The sequence below is a fragment of the Triturus cristatus genome, chromosome 3_2, assembly GCF_964204655.1.
Source record: "Triturus cristatus chromosome 3_2, aTriCri1.1, whole genome shotgun sequence".
NCBI classification, from domain to species: Eukaryota; Metazoa; Chordata; class Amphibia; order Caudata; family Salamandridae; genus Triturus; species Triturus cristatus.
Window position 1 is genome coordinate 622,402,517 of NC_140584.1, and position 21,495 is coordinate 622,424,011.

Here is a 21,495-nt window from a genome sequence, read left to right on the forward strand (position 1 = left end):
ATGCTGCGCGATGATGTGTGCGGCGTGCATGTACCTAGTGTGGAAGTGCCACTTCTAGAAGTGGGCACTTCTGTGTGCAGTGTGTCTGTCGCGTGATTGGCTGGTCTTGTCATGTGACGGGCTAGGGATTCCCCAGTGTCAGGATGAGTCACCCAGTGGTGAATGGGGAGATCAGCAGCTAGATGGGTGGGAGGAGTCCACCTGGGTCCTGAATAGGACAGGGTTTTCCAAACACAATGCTGGCCCCGCCCCCTGTGGTGCGACTGACGACCCTAGCCCTGCCAGTGAATAGAGTGAGGGGCTGAGCACATCAAGGGTGCTCCCCAACCAGCTGCGACTGGTTTTCCCCCTCACCCTGAACCCAGAACAAAGGGTTTGCCTGTATAAAAATGGGGCTGTGTCCCCACAGAAACTGTTCTTTGCCAGGATCCTGCCTGAGGGGGGCTGCTGCTGCTGCTGGACCAGAGGACCGCCACTTGGACTACCTCCCTGCCTGGAGGCCCAGTGAGCTGGCTCTGGGTCCATCCTTGCCCCCCACCCCTGCCCTGCTGCATGCAGGGGAGAACTTGCCTGGACTTTTGCTGTTGTGTGCCTTAAAGCGCTGGGAGCGCTCTATTTTCCTCTAAGTGCCTGGAAGCGCTTCTCCCTGCCCTGCAGCGCTAGGAGATCTCGGGTTGGCCTCTAGCGCAAGGAGCGCTTTATTTCAACAAGCCGGTGCCCACCCGGCGTTGGCCCCGTGTTCGCTGACATTCACGTCCCCTGGCAGGTGCCCACCCTGCCAGGGACATTGGCGTTCATTGGCGGGTGTCCACCCCGCCGCATATTACGTATTTCGAGGGAGCCTACCCCTCTCATTTGCAAAATCACTGCCGCGACCCGGCGACCAGGAAGTCAGGCAGCCGTGGGGACGACGTGGGCGTGCCCTTGAATCAGGAAGCGACGGGAGCCCACCCCACGCTCCTGCGACGGCAACCCGGAAGAGAAGCAGGAGTCCGGACGGAGGGCGGGAGCCTACCCCGTCTCCGTCGGCGAAGGAGAGCCTGCCGAAAATAAGAAGTCCCGGAGCGAGCAGGAGCCTACCCTGCGCCCTGGGAGAAGCACCGAGACCGGAGACGACGCGGGAGTCCCCGGAGAGCGCCCGGTAAGTACCAAGGGCTGGGGGACTCCGCGCCGGTGTGAGGGTCTCCGCCGGTAGACGGCATCTCTGTGCGCCTGCTCGCACCGAGGCACTACAAGTGCCGGGCGGCCCCGAAAGGCAGTGGGCCGCCCCCACGACATTGGGGGCATTGTTGTTTCGAGCACTAGGCGCCCCGACCACGGGGGCAGTGTTTTCAGAGCCGAGTGAGGCTCCAACAAAGGGGGCAGAGTCCTTGAGCCCTCGAGAGGCTCCAACGGAGGGGCCCATTGTTTCGAGAGCCCACGAGGCCCCCACGCTTGCGGGGGAATTATTTGTTAACGAGTCCCCCGAGCGGGACTCCAAGGAACGGGGCACCAGTTCTTCCATGATAGAGCGGCCCCCGGTGGCAGCGGGCCGCTCCCCCCTTGCCCCACAAAGTTGTTTAGAGCCCTGACAGGCTCTAGGGGGCATTTCATTTGCTTAGAGCCCAGAGAGGCTCCAAGGGCGACAGATTGATTTAAAAGGCACAGTGGTGCCCACGCTCCCTGTTCACAGTTGCCCAGCACTTAGTGGGCAACTGCTACGTTTAGGTTGTGACCCCCTGAGTTTGGGACTGTGCCTCCTGCGCAGTCTTGCCCCTGACTTTGTTGGACGCCGGGCGTCCTTGCCCCTTCAAGGCCAGTTGGCCTAGGGATTGCCACAGATAGTGGCTAATGTGAGTTCTTGCGCAATTGTGTTTCCCTGCACCTCTGAATGTGTTTTTGCGCCATGTGCTTTGCTTTACACCTCTGAATGTTATGCATCATGTGTTTATGTGCTTAGACCCCTACATGTATTGTGATACTTAGGTGGTTGTTTTCTCCCTAACACAGGTGGTGCTAGTGAGGTCCTGATTCCCTGCGCAATATTTTCCTAAGGTGGTTAGGGTTGCGTAGGTGGTACTTTCTGGTTACACGTAGTTACTGGTTGTGTGCTACATTTTCTATTTTGTACTACAGTATTATTCCTATTTCTAAAAAGTGCTAATTCCTGACAGTGGTCCATGTGGCCCTGTCCCCTGTATATATAATCCCTTGTAAATTCCGCCCGTGCCTGGTGGCACATTGTAAAGTGTGTGTTTTTATCTAATGTGTTGTGTATAATACAAAGGCTATTTTTATAGAATACCTTGTGTGGAGTTTCCTTTGTGGTGGGCCTTGGGTGTTGTTGCTGGGTGCGCGCGCAAACGCTTTACACATCGCCTCAGAGATAAGCCTGACTGCTCGTGCCAAGCTACCAAGGGGGTGAGCAGGGGTTATCTTTGGCGTGTAACTCCCCAGCCCTGACTAGAGTGGTGGTTTCTGCCTGGCTTTGGCGCAAGCCTCAGCCAACCAGAAATCCCATTTCTAACAGTGGCCAATTAATGTTGTTGTCCACTTGATCCTTTGCTGTATGACGTGGGTTGGTTGTGTTGAACTCACCAGGTGATTTGTCCATAACTGCTACTTCCACCTTTTTATTTCCTTTCATCGGTTGCATCTTCTTCTTGCAGTGGTAAGAATCTGCACAATCATTGTGTTGGACTTGGCCCTTCTGGCAGGTTCACCCCTGGACTTTTTGGCTTTTTATTGGTGACTTGGTGTGGTGATTTTTTGGTTTCCTGCGCACTTTCCCTGTGTCCCAGGGTAAAGTGCGTGCGTGCTCTGAGTGCATGTGGTGAGATAGGCCTGCCCTCCCATAGGAATGCATGGGGAATGTATGTGTCCCTAGTAGTTCCTGATGCGTGGGGTGTGCAGGCCCGAGTTTGGTATGTGCGGACTCGTGGGAGTGAATGCTGCGCGATGATGTGTGCAGCGTGCATGTACCTAGTGTGGAAGTGCCACTTCTAGACGTGGGCACTTCTGTGTGCAGTGTGTCTGTCGCGTGATTGGCTGGTCATATCATGTGATGGGCTAGGGATTCCCCAGAGTCAGGATGAGTCACCCAGTGGTGAATGGGGAGATCAGCAGCTAGATGGGTGGGAGGAGTACACCTGGGTCCTGAATAGGACAGGGTTTTCCACACACAATGCTGGCCCCGCCCCCTGCGGTGCGACTGACGACCCTAGCCCTGCCAATGAAGAGAGTGAGGGGCTGAGCACATCAAGGGTGCTCCCCAACCAGCTGCGACTGGTTTTCCCCCTCACCCTGAACCCAGAACAAAGGGGTTTGCTGTATAAAAATGGGGCTGTGTCCCCACAGAAACGGTTCTCTGCCAGGATCTTACCTGAGGGGGGGCTGCTGCTGCTGCTGGACCAGAGGACCGCCACCTGGACTACCTCCCTGCCTGGAGGCCCAGTGAGCTGGCTCTGGGTCCAGCCTTGCCCCCCCACCCCTGCCCTGCTGCATGCAGGGAAGAACTTTGTTGGACTTTGTGGTGCTTTTTGGGCTGGAGCGCTGGGAGTGCTCTATCTGTGTCCCTAGGCGCTTGGAAGCGCTTTTATTTTCCTTTAGCGCTCAGGAGCGCTTTATTTCTAACAGCCGGTGCCCACCCGGCGTTTGCCCCGTCTATACAGATTCTGAATTCCTCTGGCAGGTGCCCACCCTGCCAGGGACATTGCCGGGGTCGTTGGCGGGTGCCCACCCCGCTTATTTGTCGTAATTTCACGGCGGGTGCCCACCCCGCCGTATATTTCACATCGCGAGGGAGCCTACCCCTCTTATTGCCAAGTTTGGAAATCACCGCCGCGGCCGGGCTCACAGGAAGTCAGGCGGCCGAGGGCGGGCCTCCGGGACACCCAGGACCGGAAGTAGGAGGGCGGGAGCCTACCCCGCCTCCCACCGAGGACTCGCGTTTTGTTGTACTGAGGAGAGAAGCGCCGTCCGGACAGGGGAGAGAAGCGTCGCCCTCCTGAGTCCCCAAGCGGGACTCCACCCTAACGCGGCCGGTGACTGAGACCGGCACCTCCTTCCCGGTGAGTGGGGCTCTGGCCGGGAGGGCGTACGAAGCAGCCGAGGAGGTTGCTGAGCGCGGGGGCGCTCCCACGAGGCACCCAGTGTTTGATAAGAGCCCAGGGAGGCTCTAAGCGAACAGGGTCATTTGGGTTGAGGAGTCCCCCGTGTGGGACTCCAACGTCGGGGGCATTTCTTTCACACCCAGAGCGGCCCCGGAAGACAGCGGGCCGCTCCCACGCCTACGGGGGCACTTCTTCCATGTTTCGAGTGGCCCCAGATGGCAGCGGGCCACTCCCACCTTGCCCCACAGAGTTGCGCAGAGCCCCGAAGGCTCTAGGGGGCATTTTGTGCATTTAGAGCCACGAGGCTCCAACCCCTGCCATATTTGTTTAGGAAGGCACAGTGGTGCCCCAGCATTTCACCAGTTGCCCAGCACTTAGTGGGCAACTGCTACGTGTAGGTTGTGCTTTGTGCGCCCTGGTCTGCGCAGCCTGCGCAGTCGCGCCCTGACTTTGCTGGGACATAGGGCGTCCTAGCCCCGACAAGGCCAGTTGGCCTAGGGACTGCCACAGGTGGTGGCGAATGTGAGTTTTGCGCTATTGTTCCTAACCTGCACCGCTGAATGTATTTTTATGCGTCATGTGCCTTGCTTTACACCTCTGAATGTTATGCATCATGTGTTTATGTGCTTAGACCCCTACAGGTATTGTGATACTTAGGTGGTTGTTATTCTCCTAGTACAGGTGGTGCTAGTGAGGTCCTGATTCCCTGCGCAGTATTTTTCCTAAGGTGGTTAGGGTGGCGTAGGTGGTACTTACCTGATACCAGTAGTCACTGGTTGTGTGCTACATTTGCTATTTTGTACTACAGTATTATTCCTATGTTCCAAAAGTGCTAATTCCTGACAGTGGTCCATGTGGCCCTGTCCCCTGTACATATAATCCCTTGTAAATTCTGCCCGTGCCTGTTGGCACATTGTAGAGTGTGTGTTTTTATCTAATGTGTTGTGTATAATACAAAGGTTATTTTTATAGAATACCTTGTGTGGAGTTTCCTTTGTGGTGAGCCTTGGGTGTTGTTGCTGGGTGCGCGCGCAAACGCTTTACACATCGCCTCAGAGATAAGCCTGACTGCTCGTGCCAAGCTACCAAGGGGGTGAGCAGGGGTTATCTTTGGCGTGTAACTTCCTTGCCCTGACTAGAGTGGTGGTTTCTGCCTGACTTTGGCGCAAGCCTTAGCCAACCAGAAATCCCATTTCTAACACATAGTGATTGCAATGGCACTGTATAGTGAAGGATTACTCGGCACGCATTTTACACGAACACTGCACAGTTATCTGGTCCTTTATCAACTCATGAGCCAATGCTGCAGACTGGCACTATGGCGAGCTCCCCCAATCTGGCTACAAATTCAGCCGCTGTCTCATTTGGCCTCTGTGGTTGAGTGTTACATTTGTCTTGTATCATGGCACTCTTAACGGAATTTGCAAACCTTTTTTCAATCTAGATTTAACTTCTTTGTTCAGGTGAGCTATGACCACTTTTTGCGCATCAATGGCCACAGGAAGATATTTAGAGCCCTGCTTTTCTAATGCGCTTAATAAAAGTGCTTTTTTCATGCTCGCTGGAAAGTTCCAACCAACTAAAGCTCCTGCTTCAAAAATCTCCGTTCATTCTTCCTGTGTAGTTGGAGGTGGAAATAACGGCGATAAAAACATTTGAGTTGACAAACAATGTTTATTTTTGAGATATGCCTACACTTTCTTTGAACTCTGCGTGTTGCTTTTTCCTGTCACTTCATTTTCCCCCTATTTTTCAACAAGGATTCCCGCATAGACCATGAAAAAACACGTCTTCTGCAATGAAAGAGTACAACAGGCTAAAAGTACATTGTTGCTGTTCCGCTAGCTGAGTTCCTAATGGCAGAGCAGGTCAGTTTCAAGAGAGTGTGGTTGGTTCTGACCAATCTCACCTTGATGCGGTCAGCGCTCCCTTCTTCCTCCCTCGTGGCTTGGTCTGGCTCCGAGTGGAGGCACCGGTGGATGGAACGCAGGGGTAACTCGGCGGCGAGACCACAGGGAGGGGTGCAGGGCAGGTGAGGTACTGGCAAGCAGGAGCTCGCACTGCAGTGATGGAATCTTCCATATGGGTGCTCGTGCTGCACCTCTATACCTTTCACTTGACCAAGTGGTTACAGCAAAAAAAGTTCTTTGATATTCGGATTTCAGCTGGTTGGATTAATTTTCCTACCGTTAATTCATATGTAGTACAGTTCTGTGATTAGTTGCCTCTTTCCATTGACTGCCAATTTCTCCCGGCATCTGTGGGTTCTCTCTCCACCCTCCGGGATGCACATTTCTGAGCTGCTGGCCTCTGATTGTTGCTAAATTGTTGTGGATGTGTGTAAGGGCTCAGGGATGAAGCAAGGGCGTTTTTTGAAGAACACAGCCATGTGACGGTGCCTTTTAGGCTCCCCACAGGCAGCGTGCAACTAACAACCCAGAATCTCCACAGAGACAACATACACAGAGCACTGAACCTCACAGGATACCACTATTCTCCAAAGCAATAACATTAACACACGTAGGGAGATTAAGGTGGAGTATTAAAATGCATCTAAAAGCCCCAAGGGATCTCCAAGATATCCTTCCTCTTAACTTTGTTTGTAAATAAACATTCTTACAGATCTTTGTTTGTGAGAACATGAACTTTGTTGAGTTATCAAATCATTATTAGTGAAAAAAGAAAACAATAGATTGAGAAGCATAGCGAGTTTCAAGATAAAACGTCAGTGATGTTAATGCATAATCCCAGATTGGAATACAAAAAGTAAAAGGCTAACTATTGGCTGTATACATAATACTAAATTACTGTAGAATATAAAATACCACAGTGAATAATTTTAAGTACAAAACAAACGTAGGCATCTTCTAATAAATTCTGCAATACATTGTGTGTACCTAAACATATGCACCCAGTTTCCAAACGGGTGGCCCAGGGGGATTTTAAAGTCTGTTCATCACACCTGAGTCTTTACATAACTCTAGTTGTCTGTTTTGTCAAGTCTGCAGCACTTTCAGTTTCATACAGCTTCCTGGATGATTTCCTGTTTCGGAGAATAATTAATTCAGCTATTAATATATTCTTTGCTATCTAGAGCATGCAGTATTGGAGAGTAAACTTAATAAAGGCAAGCTAGCAGTAGAATAGATGGGTCATTTGAAGATTTGCGTTTAAGAATGCTAAACATATGTATGTATCCAGTACTAGCTTTAAGGAATCTCCAGCAATCTCTGTTTTATAGTTATAGTTTATGGCGTTTCTGTAGAGTTCAATATATACTTACAGTAATTTTTCACTGCGTTAAAAGGTCTGTACTCATACCACAATACATATGGTTAGATCAGAAGATCCATATTTCAGTTTCACTCACATTCCTATAGAATGTGATCTGAAAAATACTGAAATGTGAGAATCCCTGCTTTTCATGGTAATTAACTTTGAGGCTGTATACTTCTAACTCTTGCCTTTTAGTTGGTTACATTGGACAGAGAATATTCTGCGGTTCTTCCTCCCGTCAGAATAAGGTGATTACAACATAGCTGTGCTTTGATATATCCAGTGTGTGCCCCACTTGGAGAATTCATGGCCACCCCGTGCTCGCTGACACTGTGACTCTTTTTTTCACTCATATTGAAGTGGCAAGTCTTGGAGCTGTGAGGACAGCAGTAAAGGCCATTGAGTGAATCCTTCACACTTTCTGAGCTGCCTTATGAAGGAACAGTGAGATGTTCTGAGCTGCGGTGCACAGGGACAGTGGGCTGCTCTGAGCTGCGTTGCACAGGGACAGTGGGCTGCTCTGAGCTGCGGTGCACAGAGACGAAGGGCTGCTCTGAGCTGCGGTGCACAGGGACAGTGGGCTGCTCTGAGCTGCGTTGCACAGGGACAGTGGGCTGCTCTGAGCTGCGTTGCACAGGGACAGTGGGCTGCTCTGAGCTGCGTTGCACAGGGACAGTAGGCTGCTCTGAGCTGCGGTGCACAGAGACGGTGGGCTGCTCTGAGCTGCGGTGCACAGGGAGACTGGGCTGCTCTGAGATGCGGTGCACAGGGAGAGTGGGCTGCTCTGAGCTGCGGTGCACAGGGACAATGGGCTGCTCTGAGCTGCCGTGCACAGGGACAGTGAGCTGCTCTAAGCTGCGATACACTGGGACAGCACTGCTCTGAGCTGCAGTGCACGGGGACAGTGGGCTGCTCGGAGCTGCAGTGCGCTGGGACAGTGAGCTGCTCTAAGCTGCGATGCACCGGGACAGCACTGCTCTGAGCTGTGGTGCACAGGGACAGTGAGCTACTCTAAGCTCCGATGCACGGGGACAGCACTGCTCTGAGTGGCGGTGCACAGGTACAGTAGGCTGCTCTGAGCTGCAGTGTGCAGGGACAGTGGGCTGCTCTGAGCTGCGGTGCACAGAGACGGTGGGCTGCTCTGAGCTGCGGTGCACAGGGACAGTGGGCTGCTCTGAGCTGCAGTGCACAGAGACGGTGGGATGCTCTAAGCTGTGATGCACGGGACAGCACTGCTCTGAGCTGCGGTGCACAGGGACAGTGGGCTGCTCTGAGCTGCGGTGCACAGGGAGACTGGGCTGCTCTGAGATGCGGTGCACAGGGAGAGTGGGCTGCTCTGAGCTGCGGTGCACAGGGACAATGGGCTGCTCTGAACTGCCGTGCACAGGGGCAGTGAGCTGCTCTAAGCTGCGATACACGGGGACAGCACTGCTCTGAGCTGCAGTGCACGGGGACAGTGGGCTGCTCTGAGCTGTGGTGCACAGGGATAGTGAGCTGCTCTAAGCTGCGATGTAGGGGAAAGTACTGCTCTGAGCTGCAGTGTGCAGGGACAGTGGGCTGCGGTGCACAGGGAGAGTGGGCTGCTCTGAGCTGCAGTGTGCAGGGACAGTGAGCTGCTCCAAGCTGTGGTGCACGGGTAAGTGGACTGCTCTGAGCTGCGGTACACAGGGGCAGTGGGCTGCTCTGAGCTGTGGTGTGCAGGGACAGTGAGCTGCTCCGAGCTGCGGTGCACGAGGACAGTGGGCTGCTCTGAGCTGTGGTGCACAGGGACAGTGGGCTGCTCTGAGCTGCGGTGCACGGGGAGAGTGGGCTGCTCTGAGATGCGGTGCACAGGGAGACTGGGCTGCTCTGAGCTGCGGTGCACAGGGACAATGGGCTGCTCTGAGCTGCCGTACACAGGGACAGTGAGCTGCTCTAAGCTGCGATGCACGGGGACAGCACTGCTCTGAGCTGCAGTGCACGGGGACAGTGTGCTGCTCTGAGCTGTGGTGCACAGGGATAGTGAGCTGCTCTAAGCTGCGATGTACGGGGACAGTACTGCTCTGAGCTGCAGTGTGCAGGGACAGTGGGCTGCGGTGCACAGGGAGAGTGGGCTGCTCTGAGCTGCAGTGTGCAGGGACAGTGAGCTGCTCCAAGCTGTGGTGCACGGGTAAGTGGACTGCTCTGAGCTGTGTTGCACAGGGACAGAGGGCTGCTCCGAGCTGCAGTGTACAGGGACAGTGGGCTGCTCTGAGCTGTGGTGCACAGGGACACTGGGCTGCTCTGAGCTGCTGTGCACAGGATCAGTGAGCTTCTCTAAGCTGTGATGCACGGGGACAGCACTGCTCTGAGCTGCGGTGCACAGGGACAGTGGGCTGCTCTGAGCTGCAGTGTGCATGGACAGTGAGCTGCTCCGAGCTGCGGTGCATGCGGACAGTGGACTGCTCTGAGCTGCGGTACACAGGGGCAGTGGGCTGCTCTGAGCTGCGGAGTGCAGGGACAGTGAGCTGCTCCGAGCTGCGGTGCACAAGGACAGTGGGCTGCTCTGAGCTGTGGTGCACAGGGACAGTGGGCTGCTCTGAGCTGCGGTGCACAGGGAGAGTGGACTGCTCTGCGCTGCGATGCACATGGAGAGTGGGCTGCTCTGAGCTGCGGTGCACAGGGACAGTGAGCTGCTCTAAGCTGTGGTGCACAGGGGCAGTAAGCTGCTCTAGGCTGTGGTGCACAGGGACAATGGGCTGCTCCAAGCTGCAGTGTGCAGGGAGAGCGGCCTGATCTGAGCTATGGTGCATGGGGACAGTGAGCTGCTCTGAGCTGTGGTGCATGGGGACCGTGGGCTGCTCTGAGCTGCGGTGCACAGAGACGGTGGGCTGCTCGGAGCTGCAGTGCACAGGAACAGTGGGCTGCTCTGAGTGGCGGTGCACAGGTACAGTGGGCTGCTCTGAGCTGCGGTGCACAGGGGCAGTGGGCTGCTCTGAGCTGCGGTGCACAGGGAGAGTGGGCTGCTCTGAGCTGCGGTGCACAGGAACAGTGAGCTGCTCTAAGCTGTGATGCACGGGGACAGCACTGCTCTGAGCTGCAGTGTCCAGGGATAGTGGGCTGCTCTGAGCTGTGTTGCACAGGGACAGTGGGCTGCTCTAAGCTGGGGTGCACATGGACAGTGGGCTGCTCTGAGGTGTGGTGCACGGGAACAATAAACTACTCTAAGCTGCAATGCATGGGGACAGTGGACTGCTCTGAGCTGCGGTGCACGGGGAGAGTGGCTGCTCTGAGCTGCGGTGCACAGGGACAGTGGCCTGCTCTGAGCTGCGGTGCACAGGGACAGTGGGATGCTCTGAGCTGCGCTTCAGTGCACAGGGACAGTGGGCTGCTCTGAATTGCAGTGCACAGGGACAGTGAGCTGCCCTGAACTGCAGTGTGCAGGGACAGTGGGCTGCTCTGAGCTGCGGTGAATCGGGACAGTGGGCTGCTCTCAGCTGCGGTGCACAGGGACATTGGGCTGCTCTGACCTGCGGTGCACAGGGGTAGTGGACTGTTCTGAGCTGCGGTGCACAGGGACAGTGGACTGCCCTGAGCTTCAGTGTGCAGGGACAGTGAGCTGCTCTAAGCTGCAGTGCACGGGGACAGTGGACTGCTCTGAGCTGCGGTGCAGAGGGACAGTGGGCTGCTCTGAGCTGCGTTGCACAGGGACAGTGGGCTGCTCTGAGCGGCGGTGCACAGGGACAGTGGGGATTCTCTGAGCTTCGGTGCACAGGGACAGTGGGCTGCTCTGAGCTGCGGTGCACAGGGACAGTGGGCTGCTCTGAGCTGCGGTGCACAGGGACAGTGAGCTGCTCTAAGCTGTGGTGCACAGGGGCAGTAAGCTGCTCTAGGCTGTGGTGCACAGGGACAATGGGCTGCTCCGAGCTGCAGTGTGCAGGGAGAGCGGCCTGATCTGAGCTATGGTGCATGGGGACAGTGAGCTGCTCTGAGCTGTGGTGCATGGGGACCGTGGGCTGCTCTGAGCTGCGGTGCACAGAGACGGTGGGCTGCTCTGAGCTGCAGTGCACAGGAACAGTGGGCTGCTCTGAGTGGCGGTGCACAGGTACAGTGGGCTGCTCTGAGCTGCGGTGCACAGGGGCAGTGGGCTGCTCTGAGCTGCGGTGCACAGGGAGAGTGGGCTGCTCTGAGCTGCGGTGCACAGGAACAGTGAGCTGCTCTAAGCTGTGATGCACGGGGACAGCACTGCTCTGAGCTGCAGTGTCCAGGGATAGTGGGCTGCTCTGAGCTGTGTTGCACAGGGACAGTGGGCTGCTCTAAGCTGGGGTGCACATGGACAGTGGGCTGCTCTGAGGTGTGGTGCACGGGAACAATAAACTACTATAAGCTGCAATGCATGGGGACAGTGGACTGCTCTGAGCTGCGGTGCACGGGGAGAGTGGCTGCTCTGAGCTGCGGTGCACAGGGACAGTGGCCTGCTCTGAGCTGCGGTGCACAGGGACAGTGGGATGCTCTGAGCTGCGCTTCAGTGCACAGGGACAGTGGGCTGCTCTGAATTGCAGTGCACAGGGACAGTGAGCTGCCCTGAACTGCAGTGTGCAGGGACAGTGGGCTGCTCTGAGCTGCGGTGAATCGGGAAAGTGGGCTGCTCTCAGCTGCGGTGCACAGGGACATTGGGCTGCTCTGACCTGCGGTGCACAGGGGTAGTGGACTGTTCTGAGCTGCGGTGCACAGGGACAGTGGACTGCCCTGAGCTTCAGTGTGCAGGGACAGTGAGCTGCTCTAAGCTGCAGTGCACGGGGACAGTGGACTGCTCTGAGCTGCGGTGCAGAGGGACAGTGGGCTGCTCTGAGCTGCGTTGCACAGGGACAGTGGGCTGCTCTGAGCGGCGGTGCACAGGGACAGTGGGGATTCTCTGAGCTTCGGTGCACAGGGACAGTGGGCTGCTCTGAGCTGCAATGCTTCGGATAAGTAGATGTTCTGAACTGCCATTACAGTAGCAGTTCACAGCGACAGTGAAGTGTTATGGGCTGCAGGGTGCAGAGGCAGTCAGCTACTCTGAGATGCAGTGCACATGGACAGTGCAGTGTTTTTAGATGCGGCACACAGGGTCACGGAGGTACAATTATTGCACTGTGCATGTGCACGAGCTTTGCAGCTCAAGTGAGGCGTTCAGGCCTGTACTGCCAGCGATAATCATATGCTCTGAACTACAGTGCACAAGGACATGTGATGCAAGTTGTCTAAGGTGCATTGCACAGGGGCAATGGAGTGTTCTCGGTTGTAGTGCACAGAAATATTGATCTCCTCTGTGCAGTGTAGAAGGACAGATAATTATAATGGGCTGCAGTGTACAAGGACAGTGCGATGTTCCAAATTTCATGTTTGAAGAGTGATGCAATTGGGCTGCAGTGCACATATGCAGTGTAATATTCCAAATTTTAGTGTTTGAGGAGTGATGCAATTGGGCTGCAGTGCACATAGGCAGTTCGATGTTCCAAATTTCATGTTTGAAGAGTGATGCAATTGGGCTGCAGTGCACATATGCAGTGTGATATTCCAAATTTTAGTGTTTGAGGAGAGATGCATTGGGCTTCAGTACACATAGGCAGTGCGATGCTCTGAATTCATGTTTGAGGAGAGATTCAATTGAGCTGCAGTACACATAGGCAGTGCGATGCTCCAAATTCATGTTTGAGGAGAGATTCAATTGAGCTGCAGTACACATAGGCAGTGCGATGCTCCAAATTTTTGTTTGAGGAGAGATGCAATTGCGCTGCAGTGCACATAGGCAGTGCGATGCTCCAAGTTTCAGTGTTTGAGGAGAGATGCAATTGGGCTGCAGTGCACATAGGCAGTGCGATGCTCCAAATTTGTGTTTGAGGAGAGATGCAATTGGGCTGCAGTGCACATAGGCAGTGCGATGCTCCAAGTTTCAGTGTTTGAGGAGAGATGCAATTGGGCTGCAGTGCACATAGGCAGTGCGATGCTCCAAGTTTCAGTGTTTGAGGAGAGATGCAATTGGGCTTCAGTGCACATAGGCAGTGCGATGCTCCAAGTTTCAGTGTTTGAGGAGAGATGCAATGGGCTGCAGTGCACATAGGCAGTGCGATGCTCCAAGTTTCAGTGTTTGAGGAGAGTTGCAAGGCACTGCAGCGCACATGAGAAATCAGATGCTTTGATTGTGGTATTGAGTTAAAGTGCTACTGCTAAGGGACAATGTGAGGCGTATTGAACATAACCAATAGTTTGAGGGCCTAGGGATATCAAAATATCCCGGTTTGAATCGCTGTATAAAAACAAGTCATTCTTATTTAGGTCACAGTCTGCAACCCCCGCTCGGAGCTGTCGTTGCCTTTTCTAAGCATCCTCTGAAGCTGTGATTGCAAATGCTCGTCTGCCGAGTGGCATCAGCTTATGGTGATGAGCGCTCCAGCTTCAAAGTGACAGGGACTGAAAGGGTGCCAAGGCAGCGACAGGCTGCTCAGGGAGGGCGGGGAGAGCAGGTGAGATGCCCGTGCATAGATAGACGAGTACTGCAGGAGACAGCTTGTGATGAAACGATGGGGCAGCGGCGGCGTAAACCATGCGCCACGTTTTGCCTTATTTACAATGTGACGCATCTAGGGAGATGCGTCACGTTGAAAAGCCCTGCGCCACGTGAAACCCGCGTTCGGTTTCATGTAGGCGTTCCGGCGCAGGGTGGGCGTTCCGGCACAGGAATGCCTCGTAAAAGTGACGCAGTGAAATCTACAATATTTCATTGAGTCACTTTTACGTCCCTGCTGCGTCAAAACCCTGCGCTTGCTTATAGCAGGTGTAAGGAGTGACGCAGCATGTTAGTCATAGGGCGCCCCTGAGCATTGCTGAATCCGCGTCATGCTTGCGACACGACTCAAGCAATGTGTCGCCCTTACACCACAGGATGCGACATGCATCGCCCTATCCGAGCGCCGCATTGTAAATGTGACGCATTTGTGGTGGCGCAGGGAGGGAATTGCGTGTTGCATCTTTTCTGGCGCATCCCTGCTGATTTGCAGAGATGTGCCAGAACTCGTAAATCTGCCCCAGTGGGTCTCTGCAGAGAGGAGGGGTCAGGAGTAAGAGTGAGCCTCTAGAGCGTAGCGGCGTCTTTCAGGTTGCAGTACACGCATAAGTAGGAGAGCTGGTGCAGTGGCACTAAGGCCCGAAGTTGTGAGAGACCCACCACAACCCAATTGTCGCTGCCTATTACCACTCAGTGTGGGGCCCATTTCCTTTGCTTGCTTAGAGCCCCTGACACTTTTGCTGTGGCACTGTGCCTGTGGTCCGCCTTCACAGGCCTGTGCATGCGATAGTTGCCAAGCGACTGATGTGCATCGGTGGCAGAGCACCAAGGGTGCTCCGAGACACAGGCCTGTGCATGGCAGGGAGATCAAGTGAATAGTGTGTGCCTGGAGCAGGGTATTCCGTGAATAGTTCCGAGCTTAAGAGAGGGCAAGCCAACCTCAGGCCTCTGAGCATGGTTCATTCAAGTAATAGGGCTCTCAGGATGGAGCATGGAAGTGATAGATTGAATATATACTTTTACTATGCGTTTTTTACACCGCCATACCATTACAACATGGTTGTTACATCGGCCGCGTTTTTACCACGCAGTGCCTTTACAACGCAAGTCGTTACAACGACTTGCGCTAGATGGCATGCTGGACTTAGGAATAGTATGATTTATTATTCCAACTCCAGTGTGTGCAACACTAGGGAAGGTGTTGGAATAGTAAATCATACTATTCTTTAGTCTAGAGCACCATCTAGCACAAGTCGTTGTAACGACTTGCGTTGTAAAGACACTGCGTGGTAACAACGCAGTCGATGTGACGACCGCGTTGTGATGGTATTGCGGTGTAAAAACCGCGTAGTAAAGGTTGTTTCCCGATAGATCTGTGAACGGAGGAATAGGTTGCGCATAAACCGAGGCTCAGATTACAGCTCTGTGCGGCTGTGCTCACAGATGAGGTGCATCTAAGACGCTCCTGTTCATCATGGTGGAGCAGTCCAAGAAACAAACAAGCCTCTGCGTGGGGGCAGCCAAGAAACAGAACTGTTCATAGAGAGACGATATCAATGTGACAGGTGCATGCAAAGAGAGGTGGAAGCAGGGCTGGCTTTAAGGCTGTGCGACTGGTGAGGCCACACTGGGCGCTGACTGTGGGAGGAGGCATTGACCTGTGGGGGTCTTAGGGTGTGGAGGCAGCTGTATTTATTAATAACTCATTATTTAAAAACACCTTCTGCAGAGTTACTTGTTTTCAGCCAGGCAGCTGCAGCACCCTCCATGCAGCCCCAGGAACTGCCACCTCCCCAGGGTTAATTTGTTTAAATGCGGGGGCACGCAGCCCCGGGGACCGCCACATCCCCGGAGCAATAATGAAACAAAGAACCATGGGGGCTCTGGCCCCCCCATGCAGCCCAGGGGACCATCACCACTCCGGGGGTATTACACTAAAATGTGTGGGCCATGTGCCCCCCACTGCCCTGGGGACCACCACCTTCCCAGGGAAATGTTGCATACTAATGGAATCGTAAACGGCCCTGGGGACCGCCACCCCCCAGGGTTGGCTCCAGCAAAGTCCCGGGGTGCCCACCCCTGGGACATTGCCGTTTGCTGTGGGTTGGTGGGAGCACTGCACTTTGCTCTCCCATGTTCAAAGCAAGCACACTTTGCTTTTTACCCCCTTAGCAGCTCCCTGGGGTAAAAAGCAATGTTGGGTCCGCAGGAGGGGAAAGCCAGCCGGGACCACAGGGGCCTTCAGGCTCCCCCTGTGGTCCACAACCAGCTGGCCAAGCCCCAGGGGATGGGGTCCCCATGGGCCAAAAATGGCCTGGCCTAATCGGGGGATGCGATCCCTGGTGCCGAAAATGACCCAGGAGAGGGTCTGCTCGGCCCCCCTCCCTTGAAACACATTTTTTTTTTTTAATGGCTGGGCTCTGGGGGAGGGGGGTACCGGGGCCCAAATCAGCCTGGGAAGGGGGTGCCACATGGCCCAACTCCTGTTTTCAACAAAATAAATAAATATAGGCCTAGCCCCGGGGATAGGGTCCCCAGGGCCAAAATCGGCTTCGGGAGAGTGGCTGCGTGGCCCCCCTCTCTTTTTAGTTATTACAAAATTTATCGGGCCCTGGGGATGGGGTTCCTGGGGCCCAAAAGGACCATAGGAAAGGTGGCAACACAGCCCTCATTCCTAAAAAAATATATAATCGAAGCACGCAACTTGCCGGTGGCCCTGCCCCCTTTCTCCACTACTCTGCAAACACACCTCCTGGTGCGCTCATGGTTGGGGGATGAAGTCCCCTTCGCTCCAAGGGGGGCCTTAGGGGCCTACTAGTCCACCTGTTATCCACAGCAAGCCCCACACAGTGGCATTGCTGAGAGGTGGTCTGAGGCCATGCCCCTTTTTCCACCACTCTTCAAAATTCATCTCCCAACCAAGAGCAAGCAGGAGGAGCATTTGCAGAGTGGTGGAGAAAGGGGGCATGGCCTGCTATCAGAGCTCAACAATCCTGCTGTATGGGACTTACTGGAGTTAACAGGAGGGGTAGTTGGCTTCCAAGGATGTCCTTGGCGGCCAACTACCCCTCCTGTGACCTCCAGTAGGTCCCACACAGCAGGATTGATGAGAAGTTGTCAGAGGCAATGCCCCATTTCTCCACCACTCTGCAAATGTGCCTCTCCGCGCACTACTAGTCGGGGGATAAAGTCCCCTTGGCTCCAGAGGGACCTTGGGGGGCAAAGAAGCCCTCCTGTAAGTTCTACGCAGTGGAATTCCTGAGAGCTGGTAGGAGGCCCAACCCCCTTTCTCCAGCACTCTGCAAACATGCTACTTAGAAATTCACTAAAAAAGCCAAAGGTTACAGGGACGTTATAGTTAAGAATTAGCATTTAAAAAAACCCATAGAAATTCACTGAAAAAAACTAAGGTTACAGGGCTGTTATAGTTAGCAAAAAGAATTACAAAAAAACCTGTCACTGAAAAAAACAAAGGTTACAGGAGCGTTATAGTTAGGCTGACATTTCACTCATACAAAACCAGAGAAATCCAGCAGTTATAGTTAGCTGAGCTAACTACAACTCGTGCCCCCGTAATGCACTGCTTATGACCGCACATATTACATCACTCATGACATGGTCAGTGACATCTCTGATGACATCACTAGTCCTGGGCGGTGAACTCAGTTCTGTTCGTGGAGTTTGCAGCGTTTTCTCCACTCCGGACAGAAAACTCCACTCCGCGTAGTGCAGTGGAGTTTTTTCCCTGCTCGCGCTCGCAATTGGTAAGTTCGCAAGTGCAAGCTGCCGCTCTTGCGGAACTCCGCTGACTTTTTTTGTCACTTTGCAGAGTTCTGCATAGCAAAACTCTGTGAACTACGCCCAGGCCTGGACATCACTGATGACATCTCAAATGACATCACTGATGAAATCAGTGATGACATCATCCAAAGCATCCCTGATGCACCCACGGACACTCCTATTGTTTCTTTTATATGACCACTGCCACTCCCACACAAACATTCACAAACTCATTCCCAGACCCATACGAATACTTACACACCCATTCACTGATTCATAATTCTATACACAGATCTACTCGCTAACCTATACAGGCAGTCATACACCCACTCACTCAGTAATACAGCCATTCACATATCCACTCACACACCCATACAAATACTCACACACTGGTCACTACCTCTCGATGGGCCCGCAGCGCTCGATACAACCTCATCGGAGCCTACCAGCCAGCTTGCAGTAAGAGAGCGGGGATACCCTCGTCCCCTCCCCCACCGCAAAGACACGCAGTTTTTTACCCTCTCGCCCTCGTGGGGCCGGCGACAGCGTCCCCCCTCGCTCCCATCAGAGACAGCAACAGAAGGCCCAGCAGTGATAGGACGGTGTGCTGCCCCAGGACCAACTCTCCCCCCCCAGCAATTGCCTGAACGGATTACCAGCCTTCCCCAGGGGTCTCTAAGGATACATTGAACAGGCAGAAATACCCCCCTTTGATGATCCCCCCGGGTGGATACATAAAAAAAAAAACAACGTTGTTCTTAACACAGAGCCTAAGCAAACTAGGCCGATGCCCGGTGGAGCTGTCCTATGTAGCTAAACAGGAGTCTTGCTCAGGTTCACCCCGTTGGCCGTCACCTACCCAGCCGGACATCTGACATTATTTTCTTCGTCTCCCTGTTGTGTCTCATTTCATCTCCCACCTCCTCCTTCCTTGATTCTTTGGCTTTCCGCCTGACTCAATCTGCATCCCTCCCTCCTGTTTACCATCCCCCCTCTACCCTCCTTTACCCTTAAAACGTGTTCTCCTGGCTATCGTACATGCTAATAACACATATTATTGTATAACCCCATGTTTGTAATAATGTAACCTCATGTAAAATACTCTGATACCTTCGGGTGTAGCCAGCGCTATAAAAAACTCATCAAACACATAAATAAAAAAATAAACAACTACTAATAGACCTACACAGTCACCGATACAGTCAATCACACATTAACTTACTCACCCAAAGAGTTACATACACACCCACTTACTGATATGGATACTACCAAATAGTCACTCACTTATACAGTCACTGACAGAGCCATGCACTCATCTAAATAGGTGCTCTCACATTCACTCACTCCCACATACAGTCACTCCAATTCAATTCAATGTATTTATTTTGTTATGGAACTCCTACGGAGGTCCACAAAAAACACACCATCAGATAAAAAAGAGACAGACTTTAAATACAATACAAAAATTCTTCCTTATACATTGCTATAAAAATTCTTATATCAAACATACTAAAAGGTGTACAAATAGTGCTAAAAATACATGATACAGTCAAGTAACCGACCAATAAAATTACTTTATCGACATATTGAGAGAGGTGCACATAGTGCTATAAGGAAAGAAGGAAAAAGAAAATTTCTAATAAATAGGCAGAAATGTTTTAAAAAATTGATATATCTTAAAATAAACCATTTCATTCGGAGGGGACAGAACCAAAGATCATGCCTCCGGGGCTGAGTGGATATTTAATAAAAACTAGCTTTAAAAACACTCGCCTGGCACTTTGCAGCTTTGAGCATACAAATAACACGTGATCTAGATCTTGGATTTGCAGCTGGCACAATTCACAAATTCTCCTCTCTCTAGGTGTTTTATCCCAGATACCAGTGACATCTCTTAGAGTCAGCAAATTAAATCTCAGTAGGAGTATCAGCCTTCTAATCCCCTGAGGGATATTCCAAGTTAAATAAGGCTGTGGTTTATTCCCCAAAGCACTCCCTCTGACCGCCTCATTACTGGACCTGGACTGGCTGGAGGTCGCGTCTCTTGCCAAACTGATAGGGTATCTAGACTTCTTTAGAAGTTGTTTCAGTACAGATTTGGACATAGGAGAAGCGGAATTCAAACTAAGACCGAATGTATCATTTGCGCATACAAAGGACCTAAAAAACGTTGATTGTTCTCTTAGCATGTCAAACATTTCTATTCTCAGGGCAGCCCTAAGTGTACCCTCCTCCCCCAAAAGGAGGGTGTTACCCTACCTAAGAACCGCAGCCAGGGATAGGGTAGAGGACGAGACTAATCCAAATTCGAGGCGCAGTACATGTGGGGTTGCCAAAGAGTTTAAATTGCAAATTTGACGCAGGATTCACCCTTCCGCCTTATCGAAAGAAAGCCAATAATTCATGTCCAGCACCTCGGCAGCATATATTAATGAGGGAGGGATTTTGACCTTAAAAACAGATAAAGCATAACCAAAATGGTGTCTCCCGCAAGTTTTATAAAATCTGTTTTGTGCACTTGCCTGGGAGACAGCTTTACTAACACCGTGTTTAATATGCTCCAAATCTCAGACAGTTTTGGAAAAAAACCTTCCCTAGATATAGGTACGAGTCAACCAGTTCCAGTTTTTCACAACCAAGCATCCATCTTTGACATCTCCTTATTCTAAGCCCCTTCTTACAAAATGGAGAATGGAGAAGTGTGGCTCAATGGTTAGCGCAGCAGACCCTGATGCAGAGGTCTGGCCTGGACCATGGTTCAATTCCCGCCTCGGCGGGTCTTGGGCTCAATTTCCCCAGACCCAATAATTCTCGCCTCTGTGCCTATTCTAATCATGGGTCACACTCTGCAACTCTGGGAGATAGCTTGCTTAATCGCCCCAACAATGCTAGGATGCTTGGTTTCACCTTGGGGGTGCCCAGGAGTGGGCACTTCACAGGGAAATGCCAGGAAGGGTTCCACAGCTGTATGTGCACAGCGCCTGAGAGACCCTTTAGGGGGTGTGCGGAGCGCTATATAAATGCACTACATTTACATTTTAAGCCCCTTCTTACGAAATACCAAAATCTTGCTTTTTGCGATATTCATTTTCAAGAAGTGAGCAACGCATATTTACTTAGGGCATCTAGCCTACGTTGCAGGCCAATAGGCGTTAGATCGAATATTGCAACATCGTCTACTTATAATAGAGAGCCAACGGACATTGTACCAATTTTTGGGGCATCCCCCCTTACTGAATTCAGAGTGCCGGGGAGATCAGCAATATACAAAGAAAATAGGAGTGGTGCCAATAGGCAACGCTGCTTGAGTCCATTATGCGTTCTAATTTTACATGATAACCCCCGCGAACCTCCCATCAGAACGTGGCAAGAGGTGTCTGTATGCAATTCCATAATCAGACCCAAAAGATGATATGGTATGCCAAGGAGGACAAGTTTTCTCCACAGCATCTGGCGGTCCACTTTGTCAAACGCAGTGGAGAAATCAATAAAAGCTGTATATATTGCCATTCCTCTGGAGAAAACATATTTCTCTACAATTGTCTGGAACAACCGCTATATTATTCAAGGTGCCATGGTTCTTTCTAAAACCAGCTTGTTCTAGAGAAAGAATATTCTGGTCATAAACCCATTGTTCAAGATGATATAATATGCTTTTTGCAAGTAATTTGCCTGAGGCATCCAGGAGGGCAATCTGTCTAAAACTAGTTGGAACCATTTTTGGTCCTTTTTATACAGGAGGACTATAATGCTCCCCTTCCAAGAGGGGGGGATTTTATTCATAAGAAAGCAATATTTAAAAAGTGGCTCTAAAAAATCACCCCACGCTTCTGGTTCCTTTTT